At 31.7% G+C, this 22,764-nt stretch overlaps 3 long non-coding RNA genes across 3 annotated transcripts; 2 read left to right on the top strand and 1 right to left on the bottom strand.

Moving 5' to 3' along the window:
* Positions 1–3,831: 3,831 nt before the first annotated feature.
* Positions 3,832–5,242, bottom strand: LOC139510713 (uncharacterized). Its single transcript, XR_011661970.1, has 2 exons — positions 4,905–5,242; positions 3,832–3,965 (listed from the first exon to the last, which is right to left on the bottom strand). It is a non-coding gene; the product is annotated as an uncharacterized lncRNA (long non-coding RNA).
* A 2,848-nt stretch (positions 5,243–8,090) lies between these two features.
* LOC139513383 (uncharacterized) lies at positions 8,091–10,487 on the top strand. The gene is made up of 4 exons (XR_011662439.1): positions 8,091–8,200; positions 8,640–8,861; positions 9,123–9,201; positions 10,261–10,487. It is a non-coding gene; the product is annotated as an uncharacterized lncRNA (long non-coding RNA).
* A 6,683-nt stretch (positions 10,488–17,170) lies between these two features.
* On the top strand, positions 17,171–20,359 carry LOC139510712 (uncharacterized). Its single transcript, XR_011661969.1, has 4 exons — positions 17,171–17,253; positions 17,910–18,132; positions 18,388–18,463; positions 20,162–20,359. It is a non-coding gene; the product is annotated as an uncharacterized lncRNA (long non-coding RNA).
* The last annotated feature ends 2,405 nt before the right edge of the window (positions 20,360–22,764 follow it).

The raw sequence follows: 22,764 nt of genomic DNA, 5'->3' as shown, positions 1-22,764 counted from the left end.
CGAAGCTAAACATGTTACCAGATACACAACCCTCGCGCAATCTTGGGACAGGGGTGTAACAGTGCAACATAAGCACAAACTATAAAAATCAGTTGAAAAGGCGTAATACAAGTAGAAATGCATATAACAAAAAACATATAGTGGACGTGGCAGGGTACTTATACATCCTCACATTAAAAAGACACTATGTACAGATCTGAGAATACTCGCAGTTACTGACTAAAGTGTTTGTAAATTGTAAACCTCTGCGCAGACGACACTGTAATAATGGCTAAATCAGCCCCAAAAATTCAATTGCTACAAATTCATATCGTAATGTGTGAAAGTAATAATAGACGAGTCCAAAGTCTTCAATTTGATTTTGTTAACTCCGACTTAGAAATTGTTTTATTATCCTTAAATGTTGGAAATTAACTGGTGGAGGTCTAACGATAAAACCTGAAACATTTACAGATGTAAAAAAAAATATTATGGAACAATAAATTTATTAAAATTTGAAAATAAAGCTATATTTTTTTTTAAATGGATTAAAAGCGATCTTATTTATGTAAATAGTATCATAGATGAAAAAGACCTGAATTTCACAAGACATAATATGTTTTTAAAATAAACTAAAAAACAAAATCAAACTGGATAGCTGAACTTATTAATTTTTTTTAATTTAGTATGGAAATTAACAAATTATACGGTCATATTTGTATTTTTTCATATTAACTTTATTTAAACTACCTTTTTTTAACATGATTTTACCTATAAAATAAATGCGCGTAAATGTTATCAAGAGCTCGAGCACAAACGTATAAAAAATTAATTCAAAATGCACGGAAACATAATTCTTCCCATTAGACAGCTCCGAGACGATGTCTGAGATACGTCCTAAGATAGTCACAAAATGATCATAAGACATGTCTTAATTAATTTCTTAGAATGTCTATGACAGGTCTAAGATAGCTTCGTAAAACCGGTCCCAGGTCATTAAAGATTGCATAGTTTGATATTAACATTGATTCACTCATAGGATCTTTTCATCGGAAATAAACAAATCTATTCTGAAACAAGTTGTTGTCACGATACGGGTTATGTTCTTCTCATATATTTTATAATGATATGATACTAAACCCCTAACGGGAGGGATTGTACTTGATTTTTATATGATGAAGACATAATCTTTCAATCAGTTAAATTGAGGTCTGGAGCTGGCCTGTCAGTAAAAAGTAAAATCACAAAAATACTGAACTCCGAGGAAAATTCAAAACGGAAAGTCCCTAATCAAATGGCAAAATCAAAAGCTCAAACACACCAAACGAATGGATAACAACTGTCACATTCCTGACTTGGTACAGTCATTTTCTAAAAATGGTGGATTAGACAAAGCACATAGCAAAATGTAGTCTCGATTACCCAGACGCATATTTAAATATAGCGTCTGGGGTGATTAACCAGACTGGTCAAAAATTTATAGGGGGCGTAACAAATAATTAAATATAGAACATATCTATAAATAGATTTTCCGTTATCCCCAATATAATTTAAATAAAAAAAGCAACAGTCAACAGTGTAGTAGTAAATGTACATGACATTCCTGTAGCTCACTCTGTGTTGGCCAACTTGCTGAATGGGACATTTTAATATCAACGTGAAGTAAAATAAATAAAACTGCTCACAAACAATTTCACACGTATTCCTGTTCTCAGAGTTCTTGTCTGAAACTGAGTGATGTATAAAGTTTAACATATAATACAGATCTAGAGTCAAAATTAAGCTTTAATTGGCCGTACTTTATATTCAAATTTCGGATATTTTCATCTTTGATAAAAAGTATTTTATATAAGTTTTACTCTTTTTTTTGTCATGGTTTTTATCCAAGACTTGATCATTAACTACTTTTCTAGTTATCGGCCGGTTGTGTCAGCCGTGATTCCCCCGTTACCTGAGTACCGCAGACAGCGACACCCAAACGCCTGCCTCTTTTTATTCTGAGGTTTAGTTACGGCCCTATGTAAATACTTCAGCACTCGTCATAGGCGGATCCACCCCACCCCCATTTTTTTCGTATGAAAAATGTGGTTGCTTATGTAGGGAAACTCTGTAGCATGAGTGAGCGTAGTTCCCCTCCCTAATAACAAGTTCTGGATCCGCCACTGTTCGTGTATAGAGGATACCACGCTCTCTGCACGCTTAAAAATGTGTCCGTAGGTGGATCGTTATACGGCTTTAATCTATATTTCTGCTTCTATAGAATATTATTATTGCCCTTATTTTTTAGTGAGTCATAATTTCTCCAACCTTCCCGAACGGGCTATAAATTAGGACCTCCGTTTTATAATTATTGTTAATTTCTATTCGTCCTGAACATTACCATTATTTACCACAAGACGATGAAAAGGCAACCCAAGATCAAACTATTCTTATATTATTGCATATCTGTCCACTTTATTCTCTTTATCTTCATACTATAAAATACCACTATTTTCTATTCTTTGTATTGCATCACATCGTCCTAAACATGCATGAAATATTTGTCACTGGACGTTAAGCAACCAACCATCAGTATATTGTCACCGTTAGTTTATTCTTTATTTTTTTATCCATTTTTTCCTAGTTTTGTCTCATCATTCTCATTTCTATAAATTCCTGTAATAATTTATGCTGTCCTATTTTTTTTTATATATATCTTATGCACTTACCTTACAAAAAGGCACACATCAAATTACGTCTATGTAAAGAAAAACGTCTCATACAAATACTAAGAATGCATTTGGAAATTAGTATGGCGTTCATTAACACTGGACTAGTATATATTTGTTTAGTGGCCAGCTGAAGGACGCCTCCGGGTGCGGGAATTTCTCGCTACATTGAAGACCTGTTGGTGACCCTCTGCTGTTGTTTTTTATTTGGTCGGGTTGTTGTCTCTTTGACACATTCCCCATTTCCATTCTCAATTTTATATGTAGAAAACTCCCTTAAAACAAGTATAACTGGAAGTTTAGCGTGATCACACAACGAGCCAACTCAATTTTCATTTACAAAATTAACTGATCTTAAAACTGCAAACGACAGAATAGTCTGAATGTTTCTTAGCTGTTACACCAATAATCGCCTGATCCTTTTGGGAGAAAATTTTTAGGAACCAACCTTCACACAAAACCACTTTGCCAATGTAGCCCGTCTCCATGGAGAAATATAGAACATAACCAGTCAGTCATGAAACTCAATACTCTTTGAATGCATGTTTGAATCATGCACATGGAAAAGATGGAATGGGATTTTTGGCATAGTAACTTGTAAAAAACATAAAAACTCGGAAGTGTATTTAACTTCTCCAACTCTTATAAATTCCATCATGTATTAGCATGCAATAAAGGACAACTTAGCAAGAACAATTACTTCTCCTGTGAACCTTTATTATAAAAATAAGGAAATTGGTATCATTGCTATACATGTTGTGACGAGGCAACAACCCAGCAGAGTTCAAGTGACATGGATATACGCAAATGTGATCACTGCATGACCTTCAATATTAAGAAACTCCCTACCGTATACAATGTAGTCAACTATAAAAGGGCCTGACATGAAAATGAGATACAATTCAACCGTAAAATCTAAATGTTTAATTGTTCGTATGATTTTTAATTTGTTAATACAAATCTAATTTCCCTAACATATCTCACAACAATGTTTCTTGATATTTGTTTCATTTAATCAATATACGTCTGTGTATATTTTTTTTCGCTTTGTGGTGGCTGTCAAAATAATGTATACCCAACATAACATTTTTGGTACTGTGATTTATTCATACTGATTGATGCTTCAGTAATTAAAAAATAAATCTTTCAGTTTAAGTCTTGTTCTAATAAAATTGAAGCATGTTTATGATACAATCAAAATCCTGAATATTACATTTTTGTTTTAATTCTTCACATTTTACACATAAAATCTGTGTCCATAAATCATCATTGGTTTGTCTACAAAAGAAAGTAAATATCAAAATCATATCAAATTTTAGTCACCAGCATAGCATATATATGAAAAACAAATTGTTTAAAAAAACCCATAATAGAAATATATTTTATAAACTATTGTCCTGGTGCAAGCTAAATCCCGCTTTAGGGTGCAAGATTATCTTGCTTTGTTAAAGACCCGACCCATTGGGCTGTTTACTGCTCTTTTGGTCGGGTTGCCCAGTGTCTCTTTGACACATTCCCTGTTTGTATGCTCTATCCAAACCATGCATGGATTTTTCTCATTGTTGAAGGCCACTCACATCCAAATAATTTGAACTTGGGTGGATATTTCTCATTGGTATTCATACCACATCTTTTTATTTGTGTAATGCTGAGATTTTGGTAATTTTATCTTCACTTGTTGTTTTAGTTTACATGATAAACTCTTAATCATGATGATGGGTTCACTGGTTGCTGTCGCAGTCATTGACACCTCTTTTCATTGATGCTGAAAATATTGTTCAACTATCTTTTGTTTTGCAGAAAATCGAATGTATAAATCATTTTGACCGTTTAGTGTACTATGTAAAAAATGGCATCTTCTAGAAACACTTTGATTGTTTGTCTTTGAATGAGTAAAACATTGTGTATCTCTCCGCCCCCCCCCTTTTTTACACATATCAAGATGCAGGCTCCCTTATTTAGATAGATACAACAAACTTATCTCGGATGAAGGTGATATTTCGAAGTCATAGCAGTTTTACATCAAGTATTCATAAAGTTAACGATACTACACGTAAAAATGTATTTATATCGTATACGACTGTTCGAGTGGTCCCAGCAATTATAAACGGTTCGTTTTCGTTGCACGGACATGCATGAAAGAATATATTAAAACTACTCGGTGTATCAGGTTGCATTGCAATTTATGTTACAGTGTGTGTTGTTATAACATCTTACCAAGGTTGGATGACATCATGTCGGCTGGTTTTTCCTTCGCGTCCATGCCCATGTACGCCATGCTGTATGGTGTTTTCCATAAATTGTATGTCGTCATAAAAATATATAAATAGCTTTAAACAACAATCGGTACACTCGGGCTTTTCAATAATATTATCGTAATGTCATTTCTTCCGAAGTCAATAACCAACTTCTTGGTTATTCGTCTTGGACATTATCTTTGACAACAAGCTAAAAAAGCCGATACTATTCCGAATGTCATAAATTACCATTTTTATATCACTTGTCATCCAGACGCTCTACTTTGAAAAATAAAGCGGCTGGATGATCGAGACTAAGCAAAATGAAAAACAAGAAACAAACACGTTTTCGAAGTAACACCAAAAGGTATATAGACAAAACAAATTAGCAAAAATGAAAGACAATAATACGAGAATATCATAAATAATAATGAAAGGCTGTACCTCAAGTATCGTAATAACAATAAAACAAACAAATATTTAATAAAGAAGCACAAACAGGCAAACAACAAATTCAACAACCTCATTCATTGCTTACTTTACTGCTAGTAATCCTGTGTTAATCTATGTATCATTATCATTTTGCTTAGTTTCTTGTGTTACTTATTCTGACATCGGACTCGGACTTCTTTAACTGAGTTTAACTGTGCGTATTACTGTATGTTTTTTCTACACTAATTAGAAGTGTAAGGAGAGGGTTGAGATCTCACAAAACTTGTTTAACCTCGCCGCATGTTTTCGCCTGTCCCAAGTCTGGAGCTTCTAGCCTTTTGTTTAGTCTTGTATGATTTTTAGTTTTAGTTCATCTTTATGTTTTGGAGTTTAGTATGATGTCTATTTTTACTAAAATAGTAAACATTTTTGTTTAGGGGCCGGGCCAGCTGAAGCCTGCCTCCGGTTACGGGATTTTCTCGCTGCGTTAAAGACTTATTGGTGACTTATTGGCGGTTTTCTGCTATTGGTCGGGTTGTTGTCTCTTTGACACATTTTCTATTTACATTCTCCATTTTATATTCGTACTGAATGAAACCCCATGTCCTTGGGGTTTTTTTTTTTTAAATACAAGTATTTATGGTAGTATTAAAGACCAACAAATAAATGGACAAAATTCAACTTTGAAGAGCTTTGTAAATTATATCTGTACTATCTATTACGTATAACTTCTGTATATCATTGTATTGACAAAGATTTATCAGAATAAAAGGTACAAAATGTACATATAGCAGACAGAGACACATGGCAAATGTTGTAACCTCTATTCTCATTTAGGTTGGATACACAATAAATCAATTAGTTACATAATTGATAGTACTATTAAATTATTTCCTTATAGTCTTTTCAAATCAGCATTGCTATAAAAGTATTTTCTCATTGTCTGATGATTGAAACTGAATAGTCAATCAATAGCTGACCATCTACAAAAAATAAAAAGTAAAATCACAAAAATACTGAACTCCGAAGAAAATTCAAAACGGAAAGCCCCTAAGCAAATGGCAAAATCAAAAGCACAAACACATCAAACGAATGGACAACAGCTGTCATATTCCTTACTTGGTATAGTATTGTTTTACTGTGCGTATTGCTGTATGTTTGGGTTTTCTCTCTCTACATTGACTTGAGGTATAAGGGGAGGTTTGATATCTCTTAAAACATGTTTAACCCTTGTTACATGTATGCGCCTGTCAGGAGCTTCTGGCCTTTCTTAGTCTTATATGATTTTAAATTATAGCTCATTTAAATATGTTTTGGAGGTTAGCATGACGTCCATTTTCACTGAACCAATACACGTTATGGTTTAGGGGCCAACTGAAGACATCCTCCGGGTGCGGTATTTTATCGCAGTATTGAAGACCCATTGGTTGCCTTATGTTGTGTTATGTTCTTTTGTTGGGATGTTGTCTCTTTTACTCATTCCCCATTTCCAAATGATTGTATTGTATTATTGTAATTAATTTACCACTAAATATAGCTAAGTGAATTGTGAAGGTCTTCATAAATCAGACTGTTTTATTCTGATTTGTTACATCTTTTATGACTTTTAATCGACAATAAACAAATGAATTACAATTGATGATAGATATAATAACGAAAAAGACTAACAAGATACCGACGAAATACAAAAATAAAACACTTTAGTATATGATGCAATTCGAATACCGCTCTAGTTCTTCAAAAATAAGATGAGTAAAGATGAGCAACTAGTTTTATATCCCATTATTTGTCATTGCTGTATAAACACTGACATTATTTTCCACACATTTTGATCATTGAACTGGTTGCATTTTAAGTCTGTAAAGAAAATTTGTATTTTTTAAGCCATTTTATACAGAGTGTGTACTTTTTTAAATAGATTGGGTAAATTTTATAATTATACATTATTCATGCCATTGTCATTCACTGTATCTTTACGATTAAAAAACAAATGGTACATAAACTTGAATAGAACCATGCCATTTTATCAAAATACAAATACAAAGCACTGTTTATAGAACAAATGACCAACCTTAGAAGGCTTTGACATTTCAAAATGTAAAACAATTTAAACAAGGAAAATCAAGAACAAGAATCGATTCACGAAAAATAGCATTACAGACAATACCAACAACTGAATGACAGGTTTGAGACAGGGACATACAAAGACTGACGGGATCACGCATGTTAACGAGCTCACAACCATTCCCCGTACATTGTTCATTAAATTTAACAATTTACTTATAATGCACAAATTTTTAAATGAGCTAAAACTCTGAGATTGAGATTGTCAGGATATACGAGGGGATATGCAACCTGTAGTAGTTTCATCAAATAATATTTTCCCTTCATTCAAATATCTTCAAATTTTTTATGTACTGGAAGGATTCGATTTGTTGTATTTGAATAATATTAATTTTGTGTTAATGTTGTCCTAAATGCAGGAAAACCCAAACTTTTGAACTTCTTAGATCTGAAGATGTTGTATAAATGTTATGTTAGACTAACAAATTAAATACCACATTCATAAAGATCATTCTTTTTACATTTCAAATGAATAAAATTTAAAAACACGTTAAATCTATAACAGTTAATAATATATAGATATGTTTAAAGAACCAGTTCCGTGTCTGTGTAAAAACTACATGTACATGTATTACATGGACTTACACATACTGTCGGTCTATATAATACATGTGTGTGCTTCCTATGTATATGATGTAAACTTGCAAAATGTAAACCTTGGTAGTATATAAAGACCTTCAGAATTATTTCGTACAGATCACTCTCAATTAGATATCTCAGGTGAGTCTTATAACTAAATCATGCGCCATCCTTATCAAACAGAATATTTTCCTATGATTAAATTGAATTATCAGTATTAAGATTAAAAAAAATCTCCAAATTTTAACTTGTCTTTTTTTTATTGTTTAAAACTGCTGACTGTTTAATAATGTCTATATGAAGCATATTTTACAGCTTTTGTTTTTTAGATTTGTAAGGTATTTCAATATTTTCTATCTTATCTTCAATAAATCTTTATTTTAAGGCATTGTGGTAGGCAAACATAATCCTTAACAATAAAGATCCCTTAACATATTTTATTTATTTGGTTGCTGGTTGTTTAAAATTTTTTAATTATAATTTTTCTATCAATTTTGTTACATTTCTTCACAAGATTGTCTTTCTAAACACACATTACATTGTCATATTAAGTGAATACCAAAATATTTCTTAATTCTAGTCACCAAAACCATCAAAATGAACAAATCCATCATCCTTGTCCTGGTCCCATGTCTTGTTGCTTTCGTCATGTCCCAGCAATACGGATACCAATCCGGATACCAGTCAGGATACCCAGCTTACTACCAGAATCAACTAAATGCCTACAAACAACAGAGAGGACTGTATAACTATGGAAACGCTGCCACAGCTCAACTCCAAGGAGCCAAACTTCTTAACTACTGTAAGTCTAATTTAGTTAAACAAAAACGTGCACCGTTGATATATATTTACTTCAGTTATTAATCCCACAAATTGTTATAATTGTTATTGTCTCTTTTCCAACTCAAAGTTTAAATCTAGTACATCATATATGAAAAATATTTGAACATTGCAAAAACATTTTGTAAATTAAAAAGTATAAGAATAGAGCTAATATTTCACATATTTTTTTGTCATGATACAATGTAAAACAATAATCAAAGACATAATATGTTTGTTTCAGTGTTCGGATTCTTGCTTCTCTTGGACTTCACAAACGCAACAGGAAACTCATTGAGCAGCAACTTCTTGGGTTAAACTATGTAAGTATAATTGAATGTGAATTGTCTAACATCCAAATTCTTTTTTTTTTAAATCAACCTACAGGTACATGTTTATTCATGTCTTAACAAATAGTTACGAGATATAACCATGTATAGAATAGATTAATGAAAAACAAGATGCTTTAAAAATATGAATTAATGTAATATACCATTGCATGCATGTTCTAGAAAACAGCTATCTGTTCTGTACTTAAATTCTATGATGCTTTTCACAAGTCGCTGTTTGAATACCTTTTCGAAACCAGTGTCCTATTTGAACCTGCACTAATCTCATTTTCATTTATTGTAAAATCGAAATTACGATTAAATAGATGAACTCTTTGGTTTCCATTTTTTACGTTATACAATATCTTTGAGGTTTTATTTTTATAAACAAATCGGTAACCTTTTACGTCATAAACATCTTTGGCGTCACATAAAGCTTTTTTGAAATTCTTGTGATTATAAGGAGCACATTCAGCGGCGTGATTATCAATATAGTTACTTTAAGACATACAAAAATAGAAAGAAACTACGAAAACTTCATTAATTGTCCCAATGAAATATCGTCACGTTGTGCTTTTTCATTCCTTCGTGTTTGCAATTGCACCCGAAACCTCGCCTGAAACACTTAACCTTAAACTGGTCAACAGCAAAATGATATATGCCGCACTTGCAGTCAAAGAGAATGATATTAGATTGTAATTGTGTCTATATTGTTGTTCATTAGTGTTTTGATCATGAAATATTGACTGTCAAAAGTAGGTTAAAAGGTTGTTACAAAATAACAATGGTATACACTTATAAGTGCTAAAATCTCATTTATAATTGTCTACAAACAAATTGCAAGAAATATAACTTTTCATTCTTTACTGGAAAATAAGAAGAATTAAATGTTATTATAGATAACAAATATCCAGTGAAAGTGTGATTCTAATAGGTGATCGAGTTAGGGTAATAATAATAATACAATAAACATAATAACAAGTGTTCATAGTTTTATGGATACGTATGCCTAAAACATTGTTTACACTTCATTAATGTTTTTTTATATTTCAGAAGATGATACATACATATTCAGCTAAAGCTTAGATGCTACTCGAGGATAACTTCAGCTTCCTGTTCGACCTGTATATCTAAAAAAAATATGACGTTTCATCGTTCCAATTTTGTCAAGTGCGGAGAATAATTAATAATACTGAATAATAAGTGTGTCTAAACCGATATGCAGTAGTTTATGTTAAAATCTTGTACAATTTATTTTAATAAATACTTAAATAAAAAAATTGTAATAATTACTTCGTGTGTATATATGGGATGCTAAAAAGACTCACTCAAGATATTTGAGAGTACAGATAAGTCATTTTTTGTTTTCTATTAATTCTATGTTGAATTAACTCACCTGTATATAGTTTATTCTTATGATTCAAATGCAGTTTTCAACATTAATCATAAGTTATCGCAAATCATACGAATTTGATAATTGTCCATTGTCCTTACAAATGCAGGAATTCTATGTAATGTGTAGTAGGGACGAGCCCCTGAAATAGGTCATCACTAGGTTTTCAGGTTAATGATATATGATAAGGTCGAAATATTGTGATGATATATACACATGGAAAAAAAGTATTGCAACACCAAATTGAAATTGAAATTAAAAAAACACTCTTTATTTTTTTTGTGATATAATTTTTTAAAATAGAACCAGTTAAACATTATTTAAATATCACCTGAGTTTGATCAATAATTATCGACTCGATAAGTTCTTATCTGCACATGCAGCTACTGTATCCGTAAACAGCAAAACAGGTGTTTTTATCCTTATTGTTTTCAACACTTTAAATAACCAAGTTTATAAATTTAGGTGATTGACATCTTGTAATGAGTTCTCGACAACTCTTAACCGCAGCAAGGTGGTAGATTATAAGCATGAGAGAAGCAGGAATGTTGCTGTGATAACCACACGTATTGTTGGTCATCACCATTCCATTATTAGTCGTTTTGAGAATAAAAATCAGGCAATAAACGATGTTAAAGATTATCCGAGATCAAAAAGACCCCTTATGCCATCTGCTGGGGAAAATCAAGCATAATGAAGCTTGGTCAGAAAGAAACCCATTGCATACAATACAATCATAAAAAAAGAGATTGGTGGGCATACAGGAGCCTTTTAACAAAAATTGTTCGAGATCGACTCATCGTTACTGGTTATCGTGCGATAAGACCATTTCGGGGACCTTTGCTTACGACAGACACACAGTTGTCCGTATCCAATGTAGTGGAGAGCTTGCCAAAGTTGGAAATAAGCATCGTGGAGGAAGATCCATTGTTCCAATGGAATTCGGTTTATCTTCCTTGGCCCGATCGTAGCCCGGATTTGACCCATATCGAGCATATATGGGACACTATTGGGCGTAATGTGCGCGAATGGACACCCCAGTCCAAATACGTGATGAAATAAACAATGCCCTTCATCAGAAATGGTTGCTGCTACCTTAGCAACAAATTAGTCGATTTATAGCAGGAATCAGAAGACGTTAAGTGACGGTTAACCGTTTGAATGGAGGCTACGCTAAAAGTACTAATTCTTTGGCGTATAACGATCAACCATGATGTGAACAATCATCTTAAGATTAATTTTGAAATGTCTGACATTGTAAAGTTCGACTACAGTAAAAGTTGTAAAATGCAGTTTTTTGTACAAAAAACACTTCATTTTGTTACTAAGATTGTGGTTAGATAAATCTTTTTTTTTCAAAATCTTTTTGTTCGTTAAAATGCCAATGTGATCATAAAGTATGTTTCAATATTATTTTACAAATATTTTATCAAATTCAATCCAAAATAAAAGGCTGATTTTTCAAGTTTTAAAAAATCAAGGTGTTGCAATACTTTTTTCCATGTGTATAGATGCAAAATTGGTAGTCAAATCTTAAGCTCTAGTATTGCAAGTGATCAGACGTTGATTCTTTTAATTGATTCGATTAAAACCCCTGTCGAAAATGCATTAGATATTTCTCAACTCTATTGCCTTATCCGTGAAATAACGTAACACCGCTGAATATTGGTTTTTGATATTACAAATACACTTACATGGCGGGTTACTGGATGTCTCAGCTGCTCATCCCAACCACAAAAGGATCGACATGCCCCATCCGATCTAGGGGATTATACGGAATACAAATGGGTATGGATGAGATGATTTGCAGAATAAACATCAATAAACCACAACTGATGTGTCTTTTCAACTAAGTATCTATGCGAATATTTGTGACGCCAAGCATTGATAAATAAACGCTAGTGAACGAACAACATGCCCACTCTAAAACTATAATTCTTAAAAATTGAAGAACGAGTGTCTGATCTGTTTTTATACAAGATTGCATATACAATAATAGAATTGACTGAATTAACCACTACAGTAAACTCGTTTTTCAGCACTCAGATCCCCATACATATCCCACCTTTTAAGGAAATTATGAAGGAGACATGTGCATGTTTGCTTTGTGTTGTCAATTATTTCAATTTAGAAGATATTGTGTATTTGAGATCTTTCGTCAAAGTTTAACATCCTCTCATTGTATTAAATTTTAAACTTGCCAGGCTTGAGTAGGTAGTTATGGAAACTTTCAATTTGATCTACTCTCAACTGGTTTATTTCGCAGGTACGTTTACCAAAGTATAATGAATCAAATGCGAAGGTATATTCGCTACTTAAAATAAAGATTTTCCAAGGATTCTGTATAGCTCACATTGGCTACAAATCGGTATGCACATTAAGAATGTGTCTGATTTTTTGGTAAGAGAATAAAATGGATTAAACATTCATCATTCAATAGCTATAACTCCTTTCAAGTGTCGACTGCCAATTTCGGTCATATTGATCTCTGAGTAGATATTGTCGTGCTGATTATTTTTTCTGTAAACAATTCTACCACGGAGGTATTGAACAACTTGACCAATGAGTGTCTTCCACAGTCTACTTAAGATAATTGTTCTGTAAAAAAAAAACCATGGAAATACATTGTCTTTAAAGGACGATAAGTCTCAAAAAGAGTTAAATTATTTGACCTGTATGTAACTCGTTTTTACAATCTATCTATATATAGTTCAGTTCCTTAAACACACAACAATGGGTAAAATGCGTATTTCAAGTGCAACAACTTCTTAAAAAGGAGCGTTGACTTGTGTAGATTTGTCATACCACTCGTTTTGGCTGTTTATAGTTTCTCCCTGTCAACTCTAGTTTCCAAATAAAATACGAAAATAGATAAAACATCATTCGAGGGCAATTACTCCTTTAGGATACGATTGAAAAAAACGACAAAATTAAGTAAGTTATAGGTCTGATCCTGCTTATCGTTTTGCTATTGATAGTTTCACTTTATGTGTAATTAAAGATTTAAATGGTTATCTCAAAATGCATCATTTTACGACAATAACTCCTAAAGGAAGCTGTATTGCAGTTTTCTTATAAAAAAAGGTTGTAAATTCTTACAGTTCATTTCGTGTCGGATTTTCTTATCCTCAAAAGTTACATTTTTTGTAACAATATAAGTATAATTACTATGTTTAGCCTTTGTGGCCATATCGGCTGGCAGGTAGGATCACCCAACATATTATTGAAACTAAATACCATAAGGATGTTTATGACCAAGTTTGGTTTCCATCCGGCCAAGTGATTTATGATGAAAGTTTACGGAATATATAGAGACAGCGGATGCCTAATGATGCCATTAAAAAGCTCTCACTACACCTTTGGGACAGGTGAAATAAGTAGATCATTAGCTGAAGATAGTGTATTATAGGCATGGGTATTTTAAGTTATACAGTATATGCTATTTGTTTCATTTTTTAGGATGACAAGTTCTGAGCCATGAGCCATAATTCTAATAATTAGAGAATAAGAAACAATTTTGATAATAAGATAATAATCCACAATGTTGATTATGTGAGAATAAAACGCAAATTCGATAATTTACAGAACATGTTTTCATTGTGCTTGCAATATAAGATTGTATATCAAATCAACCGATACATATGTAAAGGTTTTTCAAGAGGCGACATACATACAGTGATAAATATCAGTAAAAACAACTGTCTTTATTTCTGAATCCTTTTAATATGTTTCTCAAGAGTATTTGTTTAGTGATGATTAATGAAAATACATATAAATCGTGAGGTCTCAAACTAAACATGAAAACAAATCCAAAACGAAGTATTTACAGATTTGAACAGGTTGCATTTAATGAAAATTTGTAATTTGATATTATATTCTTGAACATTGACATTCAAGATGCTTCAAAGAATTTTTGTTTAAATTTAGTTCTGTAAATGTTTGTTTTTATTCAATGTCGAGATCTATATTAAAATCTTCTCAAAGTAACCAATTTATGGACGATGTACACCTTTAGGGCATCTGATGAATATGTCAATTTTTAGTTTCATAATTCAAATAATAACTTTAAATTCGATATTTTGTTTTTTTTATTTTTGAATAGTTAAATGGATGTTAAAAATTGCTTCGTTAAGACTATCAGCCTTGTGTGAATACCTTCATAGCTCTCTTGTGATATCTAATACATTGAATGTGTATGTGTTTCTACGCTCATGAATTTGTTATTATCAGAAAATCTTTGTTTCGTGAAAACTTTATAAAAGGGTCGTTTCAAAGTTAAGCATGCTATTTTCCGTCTTCTCTGTCCAAACATGTTACATGTATGGTAAGTTATAACTTTAGTGGCTTACAATACATTTATTTTTCCTTGCAACATTGATACAAAGTCAATGTTTATTAACAAAAACACACAGTAATATGCATAGACAAGTACATTACTTTCATGGTTTACTTTTCGATATATTTCATTTGGATTTTAATATATATATACAAATTGAAAATACAAAATTTCATTTCAAAAAGCTAAATCAAAATTAGATAATTATTTACATACTTTTTCTTTGCAAAGTATCGATTAGTTTAAAGGTTTTTCAGTTTATAGGCTTCAATATGTAGTCTTATTTTTTTGTAGGTTTCTATAGTACCATAATCTGAAATGAAATACCATTTGAAGATCTAATTATAAGTAAAACGTTGGTAGCAAAAAAGATGAAAAGTAAAACGTACAGAAGTAGTACTGCACAATAGAAATTTTAAAAAAAAAACGCAGTTAAACTGTATGAGGGGACAATTGTAAACATCCAGTGTCCGTAAAATGTTTGTGACAAAAAAAGTAATTATGTCCTGTTAGGAATATGCTTCCTCAATAACAATTTAGTGAACTAGTTGAAACACAATATTAGTCATTAAAAAATGCACTTGCTGAAACTGTCGATCATTATCTTAAGAACGTGTTTTAGTATTCTTTTATCTGTCTTTGTAATTAATAATTTCAACTGTTTATATAAAAAAAAAGATGTGGTATGATTGCCAATGAGACAACTGTCCACAAGAGACCAAAATGACACATACATTAACAACTTAGTTAGTCTATGTTTAAAAGTATTCATTTGACGTGGCTCGGTACTTGTACAACCCGTCATTGTGTTGTGCTTCGGTATATTTTTGTATTCTTGTCTTTCATTTTGACCAATGTGCTTTGTCTATATGTTTTTTGTTTGTCTTTGTTGACATATTTGCTTGTTTTTGTATTGATTAAGATTATAACACAATATTGAATGCTACACATATCATGTCTGTTTGTTTTGTTTACACATCGTTGTCAATATAATGGAATTGTATGCGACTGTCATACAAGTGAGAGGTTTCGACTATCATACATATATCCGTCACACGAAATAAATATGCCTAATGGAAACCAATTTACAAATTTATTACAAAATGCTTGCAGAAAACATTCTATTCATTCGCTTTACTTTTGCAAGCATTTTGCAATAAATTTGTAAATTGGTTTCCATTAGGCATATTTATTTCGTGTGATGGATATATGTTCTTCGATATAAGGACAGTTACCAAGTTGCAACTATTACATATCATGTTATATTGGAGTTTTATTTGCGATTTTTCTCGCTTTTATAGTTATGTTTTGTTCTACACATAATAGAACGCAACTGCCTAGGTCTCGACTTCTTTTCCTAGTTTATGGCTATCATTGAGAACGATGTATATATATATCACTTGATTACTAAGTAGTGCATGTAGTGGAAAAATAAATGTGTCAATTTGCTCTTCATTTTGTTTTCCATAAGCCTCTTGGTGGAATGAAGAAAAGCAACCACGGACGTCTTTGGATTTTGTAAAAACAAAAGTTTTGACAAAGCAAAAGTTCCGACAAAGCAAAATAGAAATTTCATAGTAACAGTAAAAGAACAAAAAAAACGAACTCTGAGGAGAATTCTATATGGAAAGTCCCTGATTAAATGGCAATATCAAAAGCTCAATCACTTCAAACGAATGGATAACAACGATTATATTCCTGACTTGGTACATGCATTTTCCTTTGTAGAAAATGGTTGATTAAACCTGGTTTTATAGCTACATAAACCTCTGACTGCCGTAGAAATCGGACGTCAAGACGAAATTTCTTCAAGACTATTTTTATATATAAAAAAGAGAATATGCTATAAGTAGCACATCTCACTAAATACAGTTCACAACTATTTTTCTAAACCTCCAAATTGTGTATTTGTTTATTTGGCCTAAACGCTCAAAGTTCAATCTTTTGAATTACTTAGGTCTGATGATGCAGTATAAATGTTGCGTTCTTTTGAACATGAATGTCTTGTTTTACCTACATATTGCATCCAACACCTATTAAGATCATTATTTTTACATATAAAATAAAATCAATCTAAAACTTACTAAATATGAAATTGTTAATAATAAGTCTACTTATTTACAGAACAAGTTCCTTGTCAAGTGGACAACTACATGGACATGTATTACATGGACTTACATATACATACTGTCGATCTATATAATACATGTAAGTATTTCCTATGTATATGATTAAAACTTGCAAAATTTAAACATCGGTAGTATATAAAGACTTTTCGAATTAATTCATACAGATAACTCTCAATTAGATATCTCAGGTGAGTCTTATAGCTAAATCATGGTTAATTTATTTCAAAACAACGACTTGCTTTGTTGTTAAACTTACACAAATATCGACATGGTGAAGAACCATTTAACCAATTTGAACTTGCCATTCATTATATTTTTATCATGAAATTTATATAAAAAAAGAAAGATATATTTGTTTGGTGGTTGATAACTCTCAATCAGATATATCAGGTGAGTCTTCAAGCTATATATGCCATCCGTATCAAACAAAATGTTTCATTTTGCTTCATATAAAATTCCCAACGATTACCTTTTCTATGATGTTCAACACGTTTACTTATAAAATCTATCGGAAGCATCATTTAGAACATTTTTTCATATTGTAAAATAGCTCAATATATTTTATGTTATTTTCACGGAATCTTTATTTTCATGGATGTTGCAGTCTAACACGATGTTTTGCAATACATATTTAGTACAACAGTATTAAACATTAAGATATTGGTGCACAAAAAAAACATGTATGAGAACATACAGATTTATTTGTTAGTTGATTGTTTATTTATTTATTATTTTTAAATTCATTTTTCTTTAAATTTTGTTACAGTGCCTGTCAGTGCATAATTCGCGTTATTATTTAAGCGTTCGCAAGAATAACTTTAATTTAAATATTTCTTAATTTTAGTCACCAAATACTATCAAAATGAACAAATCCATCATCCTTGTCCTGGTCCCATGCCTTGTTGCTTTCGTCATGGCCCAGCAATACGGATACCAATCCGGATACCAGTCAGGATACCCAGCTTACTACCAGAATCAACTCAATGCCTACACACAACAGAGAGGACTGTACAACTATGGAAACGCTGCCACAGCTCAACTCAAAGGAGCCAAACTCCTTAACTACTGTAAGTCTAATTTAGTTATTAGTAAACACAAACGTGCACCGTTGAAATTTATAGGTTCCACAAATTCTCTTTAGTTTTATTATCTCTTTTCCAACTCAAAGTTTAAATTAATCACATCATATATGAAAAATCTTTGTACACTGCAAAAATATTTGATAAATTAATAAGTATAAGAATAGAGCTAAATTTCAAATATTCATATGTCATGATACAATATAAAACAATAATAAATATGACATAATATGCTTGTTTCAGTGTTCGGATTCCTGCTTCTCTTGGACATTACAAACGCAACAGGAAACTCATTGACCAGCAGCTTAGGTTAAACTATGTAAGTATAATTGAATGTGGAATGTATAACATCCATTAAGGCTTTTTAAAAATCAACATATGAGGTCTGTTTTACCATGTCTTATCGGGGCCTTTTATAACTGACTATTCGGTATGGGCTTTGCTCATTGTTGAAGGCCGTACGGTGACCTATAGTTGTTAATGTCTGTGTCATTTTGGTCTCTTGTGGACAGTTGTCTCATTGGCAATCATCAAATCTTCTTTTTTATATATTAGTACATGTTTATTCACGTCTTAACAAATAGATACGAGATATAACCATGTATAGAACAGATTAATGTAAAACAAGTTTGCTTTAAAAAATGAATTAAATGTAATCTTCCAGAACATGTTTGTTCTATTAAACACCAATCTGTACGAATCCAGGTGTCGTTATTGAAGTAGTTTTTAAATGTCTGTTCCATACCTAAATTCTATGATACTTTTCACAATTCGCTGTACCTTTTGGAAACCAGTGTCTCATTTGCACCTGAACCAAACTCCTTTTCATTAATTGTAAAATCGAAATAACGTTATAAACATCTTTGGCGTCATATAAAGGCCTATCGGAATTTTTGTGATAATAAGAAACACAGTCGTAATTATCATTATAGTTACTTTAAGGTAGTTTCATGCTATACCGCCATCTTGGATTGTACAATCACAGTACAAAATCGGTCTAATTATTTGCCCCAATTTGCAAATTTGGAGCCAGATTTGCAATTAATGGTAAGACTGTTTATTTGTATAAAGAAAACTGGGTGATTAATTGTATTATTCAAAATATTCAAACTGTTATCATTTTGTTGGGTTTTTTAAAAATTTTATTTTTTAAATGAGCCATTTAGGGGGAGATAACTACTTTAGTCAAAAAAATATACTGGACTAATAGGGAAATTTTTTATTTGTACTTGTTGCAAGAAAACAAGTTCGGTGACACCATTTTTTCTTTTTATTTTCTTAAAATATATAATAAAAACCTATCTTTTCACAATTTATATCAAAATTCTATCTCATTGAATTTTTTTCATGAACTATCTAACCGAATTTAGGCAATTTTGAACGACTCGTAGCTTGAAAAATAGCATGGTGACCCATATTTTTGATTATATGTTTGAAAAAAGCATAGTAATCTCTTCATTTTGCCAAATTATAAGAAAATTCGGTCTCAAAAAGTGTATACTTATTATCTACCTTAAGACATACAAAAAACGAATGAAACTAAGGAAACTTCATTAATTGTCCCAGTGAAATATCGCCAATTTGTGCTTTTTTATTCACTTGTGCATTGTAATGACACCCGAAACACTTAACCTCAAACTGTTCAACGGTAAAATGACCATATGGCGCATTTGCAGTCTAAGAGAATGATTTTAACTAGAAATTGCATTCATCGGTGTTTTTTATCATGAAATATTGACTGTCCAAAGTAGGTTAAAAGGTTGTTACAAAATAACAATGGTATACACTCATAAGTGTTAAAATCTCATTTATATTTTTATACAAACAAATTGCAAGAAATAGAACGTTTTATTCTGTACTGGGTAATAAGAAGAAATGTTATAGAAAACAAATAACCAGTGAAAGTGTGATTCTAATAGGTAATCGAGTTAGGGTTATGATAATAACAATTTTTCATCGTTTCCCAATGCGTATGACTCAAACATTGTTTAAACTTCATTAATGTTTTTTATTTCAGAAAATGATCCATGCATATTCAGCTAAAGCCTAGATGCTACTTGGGGATAACTTCAGTTTCCCTCTCGACCTGTATATCTAGAAAATAAGACATTCCATCGTTCCAATTTTGTGTTTTCACAAGTCTGGAGAAGAATAATTATACTAAATAATAAGTGTGTCTTAACCGATGTGCAGTAGTTTATGTTAACATCTTTTACAATTTATTTTAATAAATATTTAAATGAAATATTTGTATTTATTACATCGTGTGTATGCTAGAATATGTGATACAAGATGGAACTCGCGCAAGATATTTAAGAGTACAGCTGAGTCATTTTTTATTTTTTATTAATTCTATTGTCCTTACAAATCCAGGAATACTACTCATGTAATGTGTGGTAGGGACGAGCCCCTAAAATAGGTCATCACTATTTTTCAGGTTAAAAATATATAATAAGATCAAGATAATGTGATGCAAAATTGGTAGTAAAATTTCAAGTTCTAGTATATGAAAGGATTAGACGTCGATTATTTGAACAGATTGGTAAATAAACGCTAAGGAACGAACAACCTGCCCACTCTAAAACTATATCTCTTAAAAATTGACGAATGCGTGTTGCATCGATTGTTATACAAAATTGTATATTACTCATTATTACAATTGAAACAACTGAATTGTCCACTTCAGTAAACTCAGTTTACAGCACTCAGTTTCCCATACTTACTTAGCTTTTAAGATCGAACTAATGTTATTATAAAGGGTCTATATAATGCAGAATGAACAACTTTCATCAGCCACCATATGTTCAATTTTCGTTTTTTAGACATGTGCATGCTAGCTTTATGTTGTCAAAATATTTCAGTTAATTGATGAATTCAATTTAGAAGATCGTGTATTTCAGATCTTTCTTCGATATTTAAGATCCTTTCGTTGTATCAATCTTTAAACTTGCCAGGCTTTAGTAGCCAAGGAAACTTTCTATTTTGATATACCCTCAACTGGTTTATTACACAGGTACGTTTACCAAAATATAATGAAGCAAATGCGGCGGCATATTCGCTTCTTATGAATAACAGTGTCTTGGATTCTTTATCGCTAAAATGTCATTTTGGCTAAAATTCGGTAACACGCAATACAATACAACACAATACAATACAAATATGTTTATTATAGTGACATTGTGTATAACTAATTATGTACAATATTGAAATATTTCAATTAAATTACACCCGGCCCAATGGACCTATAAGTCACTTCAAATAGATACTATAGTATTTATTCAGATTGTCATAAGGAATTATATATACATGTTAATTATTTAAATATAATTGTTGTCTGCGTTTTGTTAATGAATGTTCTAAGTATTGAGCTGTTTTTCGAGGATATTCCGACAATAATAAATTTAACTTTTTACTGTTATTCAAATTTAATACGGTTTCACTAAGTCCAGAGAATAATTTATTACGTAGTCCATTGTAAAATCGGCATTCAATCAGAAAGTGTAGTTCATTTTTAACATGTCCGGAATCGCACATTCTACATATCCGTTGGTATTCTGGTTCACCAACAAAACGTCCTGTTTCTAATCTTAGCGGAAGAATGCCACATCTAAACTGGGCCAGTACCGATCTTTCTCTACGTTTTAAATTTTGTTTAACATATGTTTCTGTTGAATACGTAAATTTAAAAGTTCTATATGTACGAAGTTTCGGAAAGTTTGATAAGTTCGTATGCCATTTTGTTGCACATATATCCATAAGATTGTTTCTGACGCTAGTAACATCACATTTTAGCATTTGTTGAAAGTTATCATCCATACCAACTAAAGACATTATTGTTTTTTTACACTATTTGACCAATTGTTCGTAGATAATTCGTAGTCCCATAGGAACACCCTTTTACAAAGTCTACTATTGTCCATATCCATCAATCGGTTTCAATATCTAACCATATTACACCAGCGACGTTCTTTTGAAGGTAACCATCCAACATCTCCGTTGATAGCCGCTTTGGAGCAAACTTGTGAACTCCCAACAAGTATCTTATGGCCTTGTTTTGAACAGCGTCGACACAATTTAAGGCCTTAAAACCCCACACTGAAGAACAGTAGTCGAGTATAGGTACAATACAAGAGACATACAGTTTTTCATAAGTCTTTATAACTAATTCTTTTAAACTGTGTACCTTCGATATAATAGCTCCGAGTGCTCTTCCACCAGCTGCAGAAAGATTTTTAGCATTCGATGTATAATCTTTTTTCTCGTTAAAAATAACTCCAAGGTATTTATATTTGTCTGTAATTTGCAAGATGTTCCCTCCGATTCTGAACTGAAATTCGCTCCGTTTTTTGCGAGATGCTCTAAAGTGAACGACTTTAAACTTGTCTGTATTAATTAAGACTCTCAATTTTTTACACCAATCATGTAATTTATCTAGCATCTTTTGCATATCACATTCATTCTCGGCCATCAAAACAATATCGTCCGCATATAAAAGTAAAGACAATTTCGATTCTCCAATATTAATACCAAGTCCAAGTTGGTTGATTTCATCTACAAGATCATCAATAAAACAGAAAATAATGTCGGAGATAAATTATCATCTTGTTTTACACCAGAGTT

This window comes from Mytilus edulis, chromosome 2 (genome assembly GCF_963676685.1).
Source record: "Mytilus edulis chromosome 2, xbMytEdul2.2, whole genome shotgun sequence".
NCBI classification, from domain to species: Eukaryota; Metazoa; Mollusca; class Bivalvia; order Mytilida; family Mytilidae; genus Mytilus; species Mytilus edulis.
This window is presented reverse-complemented; position numbering and strand designations above follow the sequence as displayed.